Consider the following 13,286-nt stretch of genomic DNA (forward strand, 5'->3'; position numbering starts at 1 on the left):
TCAATTAGATTTGTGACCCCATCCTATAATTGTCATGAAAGGACAGGAACAAAGTCTTAGAAATTACATTTATAACATCTAGCATTTGGGGGTTTAAGAGCCCCTCTCTCATCTTGAGAGAGGTATACCATTTCTTAAGATATCTAAATAAAAACCATTTTAATCACTCTGGACTAAGTATTCATGAGCCATTTATAAAATTTGGGCACTCCTCCTGGGATATAATAATGTAAATCTCTTTTCCTGATATTTTTTCCTGGAAGAATACAAGAAAATAACACATGAAAATGACTTGATTTCAAGCCCACTTTCTTGGTGTTCTCTGCAGGGAAATATCTCAGAGATTCCTGGGAAGATTGGCCTGGAGTTTGGAGTTGAGAGTGTTTAAAATGTCTGGTAGGTATGAACCACGGTAAGGGACAATTACTAGCGTGGTGTGGTGGTGGTGGTGGCCAAAGCTGCCCTGAACTGGCTGAGAAATCCTCCAAAGGAGAGGTCAGAGGATGATAGGGTGCCCCAAAGGGAGGGAGGAGGATTTGGAGTACCTCTCAGGAAATTCCCTAAAATCCAAAGTCCACCAAGGGGAAGGCTGCAGGCTGGACATGGGAGTCTGGGGAGCCTCATGGCTTGTAACCAGGAGCCAGGAGCCAGGAGCCAGGAGCCAGTAGCCGGGTGGACGGTAGTCAGAAGGAGGAAGGAAAGAAGTTGTCAATTGGATTCAATGTGTGTATTGTCCTGCATTGGGGAGGGGGGTAATTTGTGTTTTGTGTGTGTGTGTGTGTGTGTGTGTGTGTGTGTGTGTGTGTGTGTGTGTGTGTGTGTGTGTGTGTGTACTATTTCCTGTGTGTTTTGTCTTGTGTAATTGAACTAGGTTAGTTATTTTTGGGTTGGGGGACTCAGCTTCAGTTTTAAACTGTAGGGGAGCTGGGAGTTGAGCTCAGGAGTTTCAGAAGGTAGAGAGGCGGAGGAAAGAAGATCTGCAGTTTAAAGTGTCCCCCTGGTGTAGCTGAGCCCCTCCCTCACTGAGCCAGCAGCCGGCAGCAGAGCTGGAGAGAGGAGGGGGAGGCTCTTAAATAGAAAGCTGTGTGCCGGAGAGTTTAAAAAGGAAGAGAGAGAGAATTTGAAGGGAGATGATGATCAAGATGGACAAGTTATAGGAGGGATGACTTCTACTTTAACTCTAAACTTGAGTCTAACTGAAGGAGTGACCCACCTGCCCATGGGGGGGGGGGGGACAGAAGATTTAACCTTAAAAGGAATGAAATTGTATCACAGGTGGGATATGTGATTGGCAAAGGAAGAAAATATAAAATCCAGGGTTAGGAGACACATTTATTGAAAGGAAATCATATTTAATGTATGTCTCTGCTCTGGCCAAATGACCTAAAAGTGTTGACTCCCACTCCATTTTTTTTTAACATTGACCCCTTTCTGAACTAAAGTTTTGGGAAGAACACTGAGGATTTTTTTTTTTTTAGATTTTGCAGGGCAAATTGGGATTAAGTGGCTTGCCCAAGGCCACATAACTAGGTAATTATTAAATGTCTGAGGCCGTATTTGAACGCAGGTACTCCTGAATCCAGAGCTGGTGCTCTATCCACTGTGCCACCTAGTGCCCCAACTCTGAGGATTTTTAAAAAGGATTATTAATATTGTTACATTTTGATAAATTTGTACAGAATGGGAGAAATTAAATAACCTAGTTTGTTAAATTGGTTGGGATTTTAAACTTTATTGAAATACCTTTGAATTAAAAGAAAGAGATATTGTGTCGCTAAAAGAAAAAACATGTTATCATGGATAATTACTTATTTCTTTTGGGAAAGAGAGATGCTGTACTAAATTCTATGATCCGATTTGTTTTGATGTTAAATTGATATCAATAACACATTATCAACAATCTCATAGGGTCTTTTGTTGGTAAAGGAGGAAAGTTTGTATAATTTTGTCTTCTCACATTTTTGTGGAAGGGAATAAATATATATGTGTGTGTATGTGTGTGTGCACATGTGTGTATAAAACCAAAAGTAAAATCTATTTAACATCTGTTATTTGAAAATAAGAAAATGTATTTAACAATGCCTAGTATTTATAGCATAAATAAGAATTGCATTGGGGTTTTAAATGTATCATATGTATGAGATTGGATTCTGAGAGGATTTGGGAAAAGAGATCTGAAAGACAAAGGTGAAAAGATAGTAGGATAATCATTTTGCTTTTGTTTTAAGAGGAATGAGATGTTTAAAGAAGACTCTTATGTTTGATGAAAATTAATATATGTTTAATTTTAAAGAAGTCAAGAATGTAGACTTCTCTCTTGGTATTGCAGATGACTGTTGTGGGGGGCTCTGATGGATGACAGAACAAATAGCAATTGTGTGGTCCACTGTAAGGTTACTGATGAATAAGATGTATTTATCAGTTATGTGATATTCTTTGATAACTGCAAAGAGATTGACTTTATAATATTTGGTTATCTCTTATGAATATATAAGTTATTAAAATACTATATTGTTAAAACCTAGCATTAACATGGGATTGCTTTGAAGGGTAATAAGAGAAATATCAAAAATTATTATCCCTTCAGCAATAGACCTGTGGATTCATGAATAATGTAATAATGGAAGGATTGTTTTGTACAATCTAGTAATTTTTGTGTTATTCTTATTACTGTTTTGTTATACTGGAATTAATAACACGTTAGAATTTTAAAGTCACCTAAGATGTTCTAATAGATTTAATGATTTTTGAAAGTAATAGTTTGTATGATAGGGGTCAGCTAGGTGGAGCAATGGATACACCACTTAACCCTTGGAGTCAGGAGGACCTAAGTTCAAATCTTGCCTCAGACATTTAATGATTACCTAGTTGTGTGATCTTGGGCAGTTCACCCTAATTGCCTTTCAAAAAACAAAAAATAATAATTTGTATGTTAAGGATAGCTAGTAGATAAACAAATTCATGTAGAAGTTTCTATATACATATATATATATATATATATATATATATATATATATATATATATATATGAATTGGAAACATTTTGTTTATTTAATCAATTTTCTCATTTTATGTCAAATACCAGGATGATAGCAAAAAAGGAAGTGTTACTGGGTCAATGTGTTGTTCTTGGAGCCAAGGAAGCCAAAGACCTGAAGATGTCAGGTGACAGGATGTACAGTTGAAAGGGCAGCTTTTCAGTATAGCCTGAGGCTGAACCCTTTTGACTTGATTTCCCCAAAATGACATATGGATAATGTCTCACCTGTAGATTAAATCTGGCCTAAGACATTTGATACTACCCACATGACCTCTGCCTGGACACTGAAATTCAGTAATGATAATTAAAGACATTTTCCTTTGATCCCCTGGATGTTTATAGTAACTAAGCAAACCAGAAAAAGAAGTTTTAGATGAATTGGATTTAATAGCCAGATTAGGTTAGTTGTGTGACTCTGACACCTGCTGTCAGCTACATGTTAAGATAGGAATGAAGTTTCCTTAATTTTTATGTTGGAGGAGATATTTAAGCAGGAAGAAGAATGGGAAATTCTTAGGATAATTACAGTTTCGAGGTCTAGTATAAGGAAAGAAATGTGAGCCAGATAAGTAGCATATTTGGAAAAAGGAAAATCTATGGAATATTTGGGAATAATTTTGGAAACAAAATTCATTTTGTAATGAGAGCAAAAGGTTAAGAAATGTATATGCTACAATCTTAAGTTAATGTGGTAATTTTCAGTGGAGTTTACTCATTTAGCAAATTACTTGTAGAAGTTTATTGTGCTAAAGTGAAGTATGTAGGTCAATATGACAGTCAGTAAGGCAAAAATGTAAATTGTAATAAGCTCCAGAATCTCATTGTCTTGTGATAAAAACACATGTTTTTATCTGAATAAAATGTTAAGCAGTTTCTTTACCAGAAGACAAGGTCTCAACAAGTCACCTGAGTTGGAGAGGACCTTTTGGAACAGATTCAGAAGATGCAAAAGGACATCAGATGTCTCTAGGGGGAGAAGAGAAGGAAGAAAGAGATACTGGACCAATTCATCTCCAACATCTCTCATCTATGTGTACATTATTTAGTCAGGGGGTCTCTACCTGTAAGTTCCCCTTGATCCTCTAAGTGTGATATCCCTACTTATGCCCCACTCCTTATGGAGAGGAAGAGGAGGAGAGGCGGGGTAAAGATGTTTTCCACTGAGAGGAAAGGAGGAAGATTATTGGATGGCATGATTATATCCCACATGAGTCTATATATCCTATCTAGGGAGAGTCCTATCTCTGATTTAGACAATGGGATATTAGGATAATGGGAGGAGAATCTAGCTGACAGAAGTCAATGCCCAGTCTTGTGGTATGGTTAACTTTTGGACTTATGGTGATCCACAACAGTTTAAGAATTGGTCTTGGGTACCAGCATGCCTGAGTCAGTCTAGAATTCTCAGTACCTAGTCAGAGGTACACTATGTCCCAGGATTCTGGTGCAGATGACAGAAAAAGTAGTGGCATATGACTGGGTCAGTTCAGGGTGACAATTATTTATACCAGTCTAGATAAAATATTGTCCTGGGGAGTAGCAAATGGCTGTGAACTTCTGTCCAGAAGCAGGGTACACATATTCTGGGCTGTACAACTTACAGAGAGATAAATGAACTGAGAGATTCATGTGAGATGTAATGATGGTACCTGGAACTCTTTATGGGATTCATTATGGTAAAGAAATTTTGACTACTGCTACATATTCTCATCTACCAAGGGTTGATTAAGGAGTTGTTATCTATACTCACAGGCATGCTGCCTGGGCACAGGATGGGATTTGAGGCTATGGGATCCCAATTTTTATCCTAATTAGATTCTAAGCTGAAGAAGAAACAATTATCACTTATTCAGCTAAGGACCTTGGACTTGCTGGCTGGCTAAACCATGCAAATAAGAGAAAAAGTTATTTAGCATAGAGATGTATTAGACTATCTGTTGAATGGAGGAGGAGTTTGTAGTAAATTAAATCTATCAAGTCACTGCCTAAAGATAGATGACAATAGGTGAGTAGTAAAGAAATAAGAAGGGATATCAGAAAGTTGGCAAACCTGGAAAACAGAATGGGCCCATGCCTGATAATGAGGATGTAAGATCTTGATTGGAAAAGTTAATAGTCATGTCAACAATAAGGATTATGATTTGAAGGAGGAATTATTAGTAAAGTGTGGAAAGCAAAATCGATAAAAAGAAAAAAGTTGGAAATTGTGGGAAAGAATCAAGTGTTTTTCTTTCACAAATGTGAGAAAGGATTTTGCCAGAATCTCACAGATGTCTGTGAGGATAATATTTTACAAAAACCACATGCCTGGTCTTTGTGGCAACTCAAGAGATGCCAACCTGTTTACAAGAAGGAGAGAGTTAAGACAAAAGGAAAAGGTTAAATAACTTTGCATATGTTGAATGAGGTCTGTGCTATTGTCCCTTTAGAAATGGAGAAGGAAGTAACTGTTCTTGCTCATTAGTATAAAGAGCAAGGTGAGGAAAACAAGTTGGGGGAGGGGGTGAATGTATCAGATTTGTGACCCCAGCCTATGATTGGCAGGAAAAGGCAGCAACAAAGCCTTAGAAAGTGCATATAACATCTAGCATTTGGCGGTTTGGGGACTCCTTTCCCCTTATTAAGAAATCTTAATAAAAACCATTTTAATCACTCTGGACTAAGTATTCAGGAGCCATTTATAATACTCCCCAACTTTCCCAGATCAGATACTATACTTTAAAAACTTTTCATTGCTCGCTTAGCTTTTGCTAGTTTCTTAAGGAACTTCAACAGTTCCCCTTACAATAGTCTCTAATTTCTCTATACTGCTCTCTCTCTATGATGCTTACTTCTTGATGGCTACTGCTGATGATTGAATCCATCTGCATCATTCTTATAATTGGCCTTAGTTTACTTCTTTACTTTGCCCTAGCTGCTGCTTATCCCTTTAGGGAATCAACTCAGATGCAATAATCTGGCAACTCTCTTTGCTTAATCTCTCTCTCTCTTAATTTTGCTAGAACTCCTTAATTAGTTCTAGCCTATATTCCTGCTATATGTGCAAACTTCTTTACTTGTTAGTTTTAAGATATAATAATATGTAATAAATTTTCATGTCCCTCTACCTCTTAGGCAAAAATCTATGTGTGGAATTCCCCCCCCCCCAACTTTCTGAAGAATCTGATACTCTCACCTTCATCAATATTTAATAATTCTCTATATTTTTATAAAACTTTAAAAGGAAGTTTCACAAACATGTATTTATTTGATCATCATAACTGATCTATGATGTAAATACTATGAGAACTATTCTTGTCTTTAATAGAAGAATGTCACTGAAATAATGTAATTGATTTATGACCACATAGAGAGCTAGTTAAATATTAATGATGACCCTAAAAAAATTACTTACTTTTTTCCTAATTCAGCAAATTTTCCACTAGGCCATGTCACTTCCAGAGATGATGGTTTAGATTCTTTGATAAAAAATTTTGTTGGATAAAACCATGGCTGCTAGTAAAATTGGTCATTAAAAAAAATAAGTATTTGGGGCAATGAAAATGTAAAAGAAAAAATAAGGAATTGGAAGAACAAATATTAAGAAACCTTTAAATAAAGATAAACTAAAATTCTAATAATATACTTACCATATTCCATTTTCATGTTATGAGCATCAGAACCTGAAGTCCCATTTTCCTTAAAAGAATCAGTTGTTTAATCCCAACTTAATTGTAAACTTAAACTTTCTCTCTTTTAGAATCTTTTATTAAGGTGCTCTTAATGAATGAGTTACAGTATCTGATATTCAGCTAAGGGAGCAGAACCAAGAGAACAAAGTACACACTGACAACATCATTGTGAGATGATCACCCTTGATGAAGCAGCTACTCTCAGCAATTAAGACAATTAGGACAACAGTAATAGAGCAGCTATGGATAATGTTATCCTCATCCAGTGGAAGAAAAACAAACAAAAAATCCCAAAACAAAACCTTCAGAATCTGATGAACACTTTATAAAAATATCTCTTATGTATCTCTTTTTCTTAATCCCAGTTCCTCATACGGAAATGACTAATCTGTAAATATGTTTATCACAAAAATATATGCACAATGTTAACCTGTTTGCTACTGAGGAGAGTGGGGTGGGAAGGGCAGGCGGAAGGAAATTTTGCAACTTAACTTAAAAATACACATGTGCATATGGATGAATGTTGAAAAACTTTCACATGTATTTATAAAAATAAAATAGCAAGAAAAAGAAAAAAATTCAAGTATTACAAACTGTTTCAAATATGAAGGAATGTAAGAAAAACATAAAAATAATATTTTGTTTTTGTAAAGCATTTCATGTTTTGTAAAATAAATGAATTTTAAAAATTGTTTCCACAATCAAGTGATTTTATTTGAATTCCAGTTGAAAATACTGTAGACAAATAGAAAATAATGAAAATGAAAATAGCATGATATTTTATTGACATTCTTCCCAATGTATTTGTGGAAAAAAGAAGGTAAATTATTTTGGTTAAAAAAAAAAAGAAGCAAAGCAGCATAGTTTATACTGAAGCAGGGCACTGAGAAAATCCTGGGTTTTTTTTTTTTTTTTTGTTCTCCATTCTGTATTGACTATGATCTCCATTCCCCATGCCAGATTAGATTTAGGGGATTTAGCATGCAATAAATATATAGAACAGCACAGTGAGTGCTGTTGTAGCCACTCCTTGGGGAAGGCCCTTATAGTAAATGCACTGGAGAATATCTGGACCCTGCTATTAAATCATTCTTCAAGCATTACCCTTGCCCTGCCCACCTGTAGTTGATCTAAGCTTCTCTTTCTCTCCTTCCATCCCCTCCCCCCCTTCCCCTTCCCTTCTTCTCTTCTCTTTTTTCCTTCCTGGGCTCTGTGCCATTTCTTTCCCTCTTCTTTTCTATTTTCTCTTTTCCTTTATAATTTTACTACTCCATTCCTAGTTTATAACTACCAATATGTCCATAGCTCCATTTGATGATCTATGTTGGTCTAAGCTTCTTTTCTTTCCTTTTTCCTTTTAATCACTTAACCTTTTTTTAACCTCAGCTTCTGCTAATCAGCCTGTCCTTCAAACAACTCACTCTCTTGTTGCTTGTCCAAAGAATTTAACCTGTGAACTTTTATAGTTACTTGTAAACTATTTGAGCAACTGTGAATTAATATTTAAGTCTTTCTTACCCTTCTGAGTCAGAGAGTTGGTGAGTTTTTCACCCCCAAAAGAATTCCCATGGTGATAATCTCCTGTACCCCATTTCCTCCCATCTTCAGTATTTTCTTTTGAAGCTGATGCACAACCTTAGCCAGATATAAAGAAAAAAAAAACAATTTTAACAAAGTTGGTTCACACTCATATTTGTAAATGTGTATGTTTATGGACACCTGCAATATATGTTAAATGTTTCTATTATTTTATGAATGGTAGATACTTATAAAATGTAAGCTGAATTTGTGAATTATTATTAAAGGTAGCAATATATGTAGCTTCTCTCATTCTCTCCCTCTTCTTTCCCCCTTTTTTGCCTTTTCTCACACCTCTTCATTTCATATTTCCTCTCACCAGTTCTTATTTTATTATATCTCTTTTTCTTTTTAAAAATAGATATCAGTATCATGCTTTTACATGTAGGTGAAATGAATTTTTTTGGCTATATAATTACACCTGAAATAATTCATGAATAGAGAGATATGATAATGTGGAGGAGTAGAAAGTCTCTAAGTACAAAGAGATTTTTTTTTTCCCAGAATTTTTAAAACACAGGAGATGGGTGAATTGAAAAACAATACTGTTCAATTTCAGGGAATTTCTTCTTTCCTTTTCTAAATATGAAAAAATGTGATGTAAATATGAATGTTTTGGGGGGAGTGGAAGAAGGATTCAGAAGTTAAGTAAATAAGCATCAACCATGTTTTCAGAAATTCAAACTTTGGTATAACACTTACAAGGGATACATATACCGAATTAAAATTTTTTTAGAGTTATTGATAGAACTTAAAAAGATTTTCTTCTTTGAAAATTTCTAATATCAGAAAAAGAGATTAGAAATATGTTTAAAAATCAAGATGCACTTTAGTATTTTAAAATAATTTGATTCCTTAGGAATTAATATTAGGGTCCATTCAAATTGTCTAAGCTTTTGCAAGTTCCTTAATAATTTGTTAATGCTATTTTGAATTTATTGACACAAATTCTTTTCTTCTTAAAAGATTTATTACAATGTTATTTCTGGATAGATTATATTAATTTTAATATCAACTCTTTAAAAATAAAACATTTCTATTATTTGTTAAAAGTATTTTCACTATCCATTCTTTCAATCTATATAGATTTATTCTTTTCATTTTCCCTGAGAGGAATGAAATTGTGTATGACATATATTCTTACCTCAAAAAGCTAACAATAGAATATCCTGGTAGATAAGAAATCAATTGTAAAGTGAAGCCATATAAAATACTGAATTTTTTAAAAATATTATTTAAATACTAAAAGTCGCAGAATATTTAACCATTTTAAGATGTCTTGAAAAAGTATTGTTGAGGACTTCTTTATCATATGGATATGAATATGTCAGTCAAATAGAGAACATCAAAAGAAAAAGTTGGCTTTAGCTTTTATTACCCACCAACTTAACCTTTCACTTTGTACCATGTTAGAGGAAAAAAAAAATAGTCAGGGGAAGCCATGCCAAGAATATCCATTTAGTCATTATTTGAGTCAGGTACAATTGTAACATTGATGTCTCAGGTAGGGAGAATGAACAGTTATAGATTTTGTTGTAAGGAAAGAATAACTTTTTAAACTAGCATTATAAAGGAGATTTGACAAAATGGAGGGTATTTAGAGTTTAAGTATTTTTTAATATATCAAATTATATTAATGAGCATCCAGTGAAGTATGGCTTGGAATTTCATTGTGGTGCAGAAGTGATCTCATACTTCCAAAGGTTATTCCAACATAGTATAATCTTTGTTAGATATAATCAAGCTCAGAAAACTTAATACACTAGTGAATTTTCTCTTATCCTAGAACCATCAAAGTCAAAGGTCAGAGAGATTTTTCATCACAAATACTACAACTGAGAAATCAAAGGTTTTCAATATTATTAAACTGTTTTCTAAACTTCAATATAATATATGTCTATCATTGTCATAATTGTTTTAGTTTTTGTTATCAGTATTATTACCATTCTTGTTAATATGTCCTCATCTTTGTTGAAAATGTAGATAGATAAAAATGGTCCTGAAAAGCTATTATCCTGCCAATATTTGTTTAAATTTTTTATGCTTTCTATATTACTATACATGTGGATTTATATATCTATATCTATATATTAATCAGTTAAATATTGATGTATATATAGCTAAAATTATATATATTCATATATTCTACAATATATATATAAAATCAATTTAATCTATCTCACTATGTTTCTAACATCCATTATTTGTGTATAGTTTTATATGGAGACAGAAATGTGTACAATATATATGTGAGCAGCTAGAAGGCCCTGTAGAGGACCTAAGTTCAAATTTGTCCTCAGACACTAACTAGTTATATGACCTTGAGCAAGTCACTTAATGTTGATAGCTTCACATCCATCTCTAGTGATCCAAATTCATATCTGGCTACTGGACCCAGATAGCTTTGGAGGAGAAAGTGAGACTTGTGAGTTAGCATAGTACTCCCCTCACTCAGATCCAATTCACATGCATGTCATGGCATCACCTCCATGATGTCAAGGTCTAATTTAAAATGAAAAGCAAACATGTAATCATCATTAAATTATATATGTGCAAAAATGTTTATGTGTATGTTGCTATAGTTATATATTTCATATACATATATGTGTATATATAACACATACATATGTATGTATACTATCCATTACTCACTGTGACATATAAAAAGTTTGAGAGAAATAGTTTCTTACTATTGAATCATTTTATCAATTATACTAGCAGATAAGTAATAAAAATAATCACTGATAGTCTCAAATACCAAAGACCTATCATGGAATTGCTCATTGCTTATATGCTGTTGGAAGAGTGGGTTTTCTTAAGAGTAGCAATCAATTGTGATTGGTTAAAAATTACTGAAAATAAACATTATAATGAGAGATGAGTTTATTCCAATGAGGTGCTGGAGGATATGATTCTGATCACTCAGTCTTGGACAAAGAGACTTACTCTTACCTACACCAACTTGTCTAGGATAATCTAAACAAAAGGGGAATCTATTTTTACCCAGGCCTATCTTCCTTAAATACAATGGGCTAGAATCTACCAATTCACCTAATAAGAATCTCCCTATTTTTTAACAGGACTAAGTTTTCAATTTCATTATTAACCACATATTTTAAATGCTGCATGATTAAACTAGAGGGCATGATTATGAAATGAAGAAAATTAAAGAGAAGAGCCTTAGTTTTAATTCAATGATTGGCTATTAATGTGGAAGAGAAATAATAATTTCTCTCATTTTACACATATTTGTATGTATGTAGCATAAATACATACTCACCTATGCAAAAAAATGACATAACATAAATTCATTCTTTGTAGTCTTACTTAAAAGAGTGTTGGTACAACTCCATTAATAAGAAAATCATGATTGTTTACATTTCATCATACTCCAACATGATTCTTATCAATGATATGCCTTTTCATTTCAAAATGTTTTGAAATCTCTGTTTTATGGAGATTATAAGTACTTGTTATGATAAGATAGATTAAAAATAGGTAAAATATATCAATTAACCAGTGTTATATCTAACTTTGTAGACAATCTTTTGAATAATTAAAATGGTCTAATTTCAGTATAAATAATTGATTGATGTTTTCAGGATATTTCAAGGTCTATTTTTGGCATGAAGTTATTGGGGTTTTTTTAACTAGCTGTTAGTCCATAAAAGATAGTGAGTTTCTGATACAATGTTTTAATAGCAAAGTGTTGTTTGATAATTAAGTGCTAATTTTTTTTACCACCTATAGTCTTGTGTTTTGCAATTTATATGTTCTCTTGAATACTGTAATATTACTAAATTAATATTACTAAATATTACTAAAATTAATTATTGTATCCAGCTTCTTTAACAATAAAACCACTCAATTTCTATCATGAATATCCTGGTACTAATTTGTTGCTGTAGAATCCTAGAATCACAACTTCTCAACAATGAGTTTGTCAATATTATTGATGATACAGAGGTAGTTGATGTCATCACTAGATTATCTTTTAATTCTTTTCTTAGTTCTTAGCCATTTCTTGAACTGTCCTTTGAGATAATTCACATTCAATTATATCTGACAAATTCAATATTGTATATCTCTTAAAAAATCTTTGATTTTTCATTGATAAGATACACACATGCACACATATACTTTTATTTCTTGAATTGTTTATTATTTGCTCTAACAAATGAGTTTATTATATGCAAATTTTATTTTTAACAAGAAAATGTTAATCTTTTTGATGCTGTCTTAGGGTGACTGTCCCCGAATTTCACTAATATTGTATAACTTTATTCTGATTTTTCCAAATTATTTATTAACTACTATACAGTTATAAAAGTATACATCTAGGTGAATGATAGATAAATGAGAATTGCTTTAACATGCTTTTCCTCCCTTACTTTGATTTCAGGATATAAATATATTTCAACATGGTTTTCTATTTCATAGTTTTATGCTTAATATATCATGCCTGGAGAAAATAAAATATCTATATGTATTGATTTCCAGATTTAAGCTTCATATCTTTAGTTTCTATCTCTCCCTGATATACAGAAGGTTTTATATTTATTGAGTAAAAAAATGACATTTTAATATCATTGGAGAAATGTCCCATGAGATGAAAGACCTGTGGTTTTCAGTGGAGTTATATAGTTTAATGCCTTGTACATGAAATGATGAATCAGATAGTTTGGTTTGAATTCTCCTTTTAAAATAGGAGTCACAGTTTATTCTATTTAGATGTAATATTAATAGTTGCAAGGATGTGCAGGAACATGGAATGTTTAAACCATTTCCAGGAGAAATACAGCATTATCAATTGTTCTTGAAATTATTGACAAATATTAATAATATGTTTTAAATAGTGAAGATGTTTTTTATGTGGTGATCAAATCCTCCAGTGCTTTTGGTTATATTTGGCTCAATTGTAATCAAAGGAAAAGACTTTATTTAGTCTTACCAATTCAATTTATGAAAAAAATCAATAAAATTAAGAAATTATGTTA

The 13,286-nt window shown here is 32.9% G+C and overlaps 1 long non-coding RNA gene across 1 annotated transcript; it reads left to right on the forward strand.

The window, feature by feature from the left end:
• The first annotated feature begins 610 nt into the window (after positions 1 to 610).
• LOC141501990 (uncharacterized) lies at positions 611 to 7,270 on the forward strand. Its single transcript, XR_012472357.1, has 3 exons — positions 611 to 723; positions 3,924 to 4,103; positions 6,780 to 7,270. It is a non-coding gene; the product is annotated as an uncharacterized LOC141501990 (long non-coding RNA).
• The last annotated feature ends 6,016 nt before the right edge of the window (positions 7,271 to 13,286 follow it).

The sequence above is a fragment of the Macrotis lagotis genome, chromosome X (assembly GCF_037893015.1).
Source record: "Macrotis lagotis isolate mMagLag1 chromosome X, bilby.v1.9.chrom.fasta, whole genome shotgun sequence".
NCBI classification, from domain to species: domain Eukaryota; kingdom Metazoa; phylum Chordata; class Mammalia; order Peramelemorphia; family Peramelidae; genus Macrotis; species Macrotis lagotis.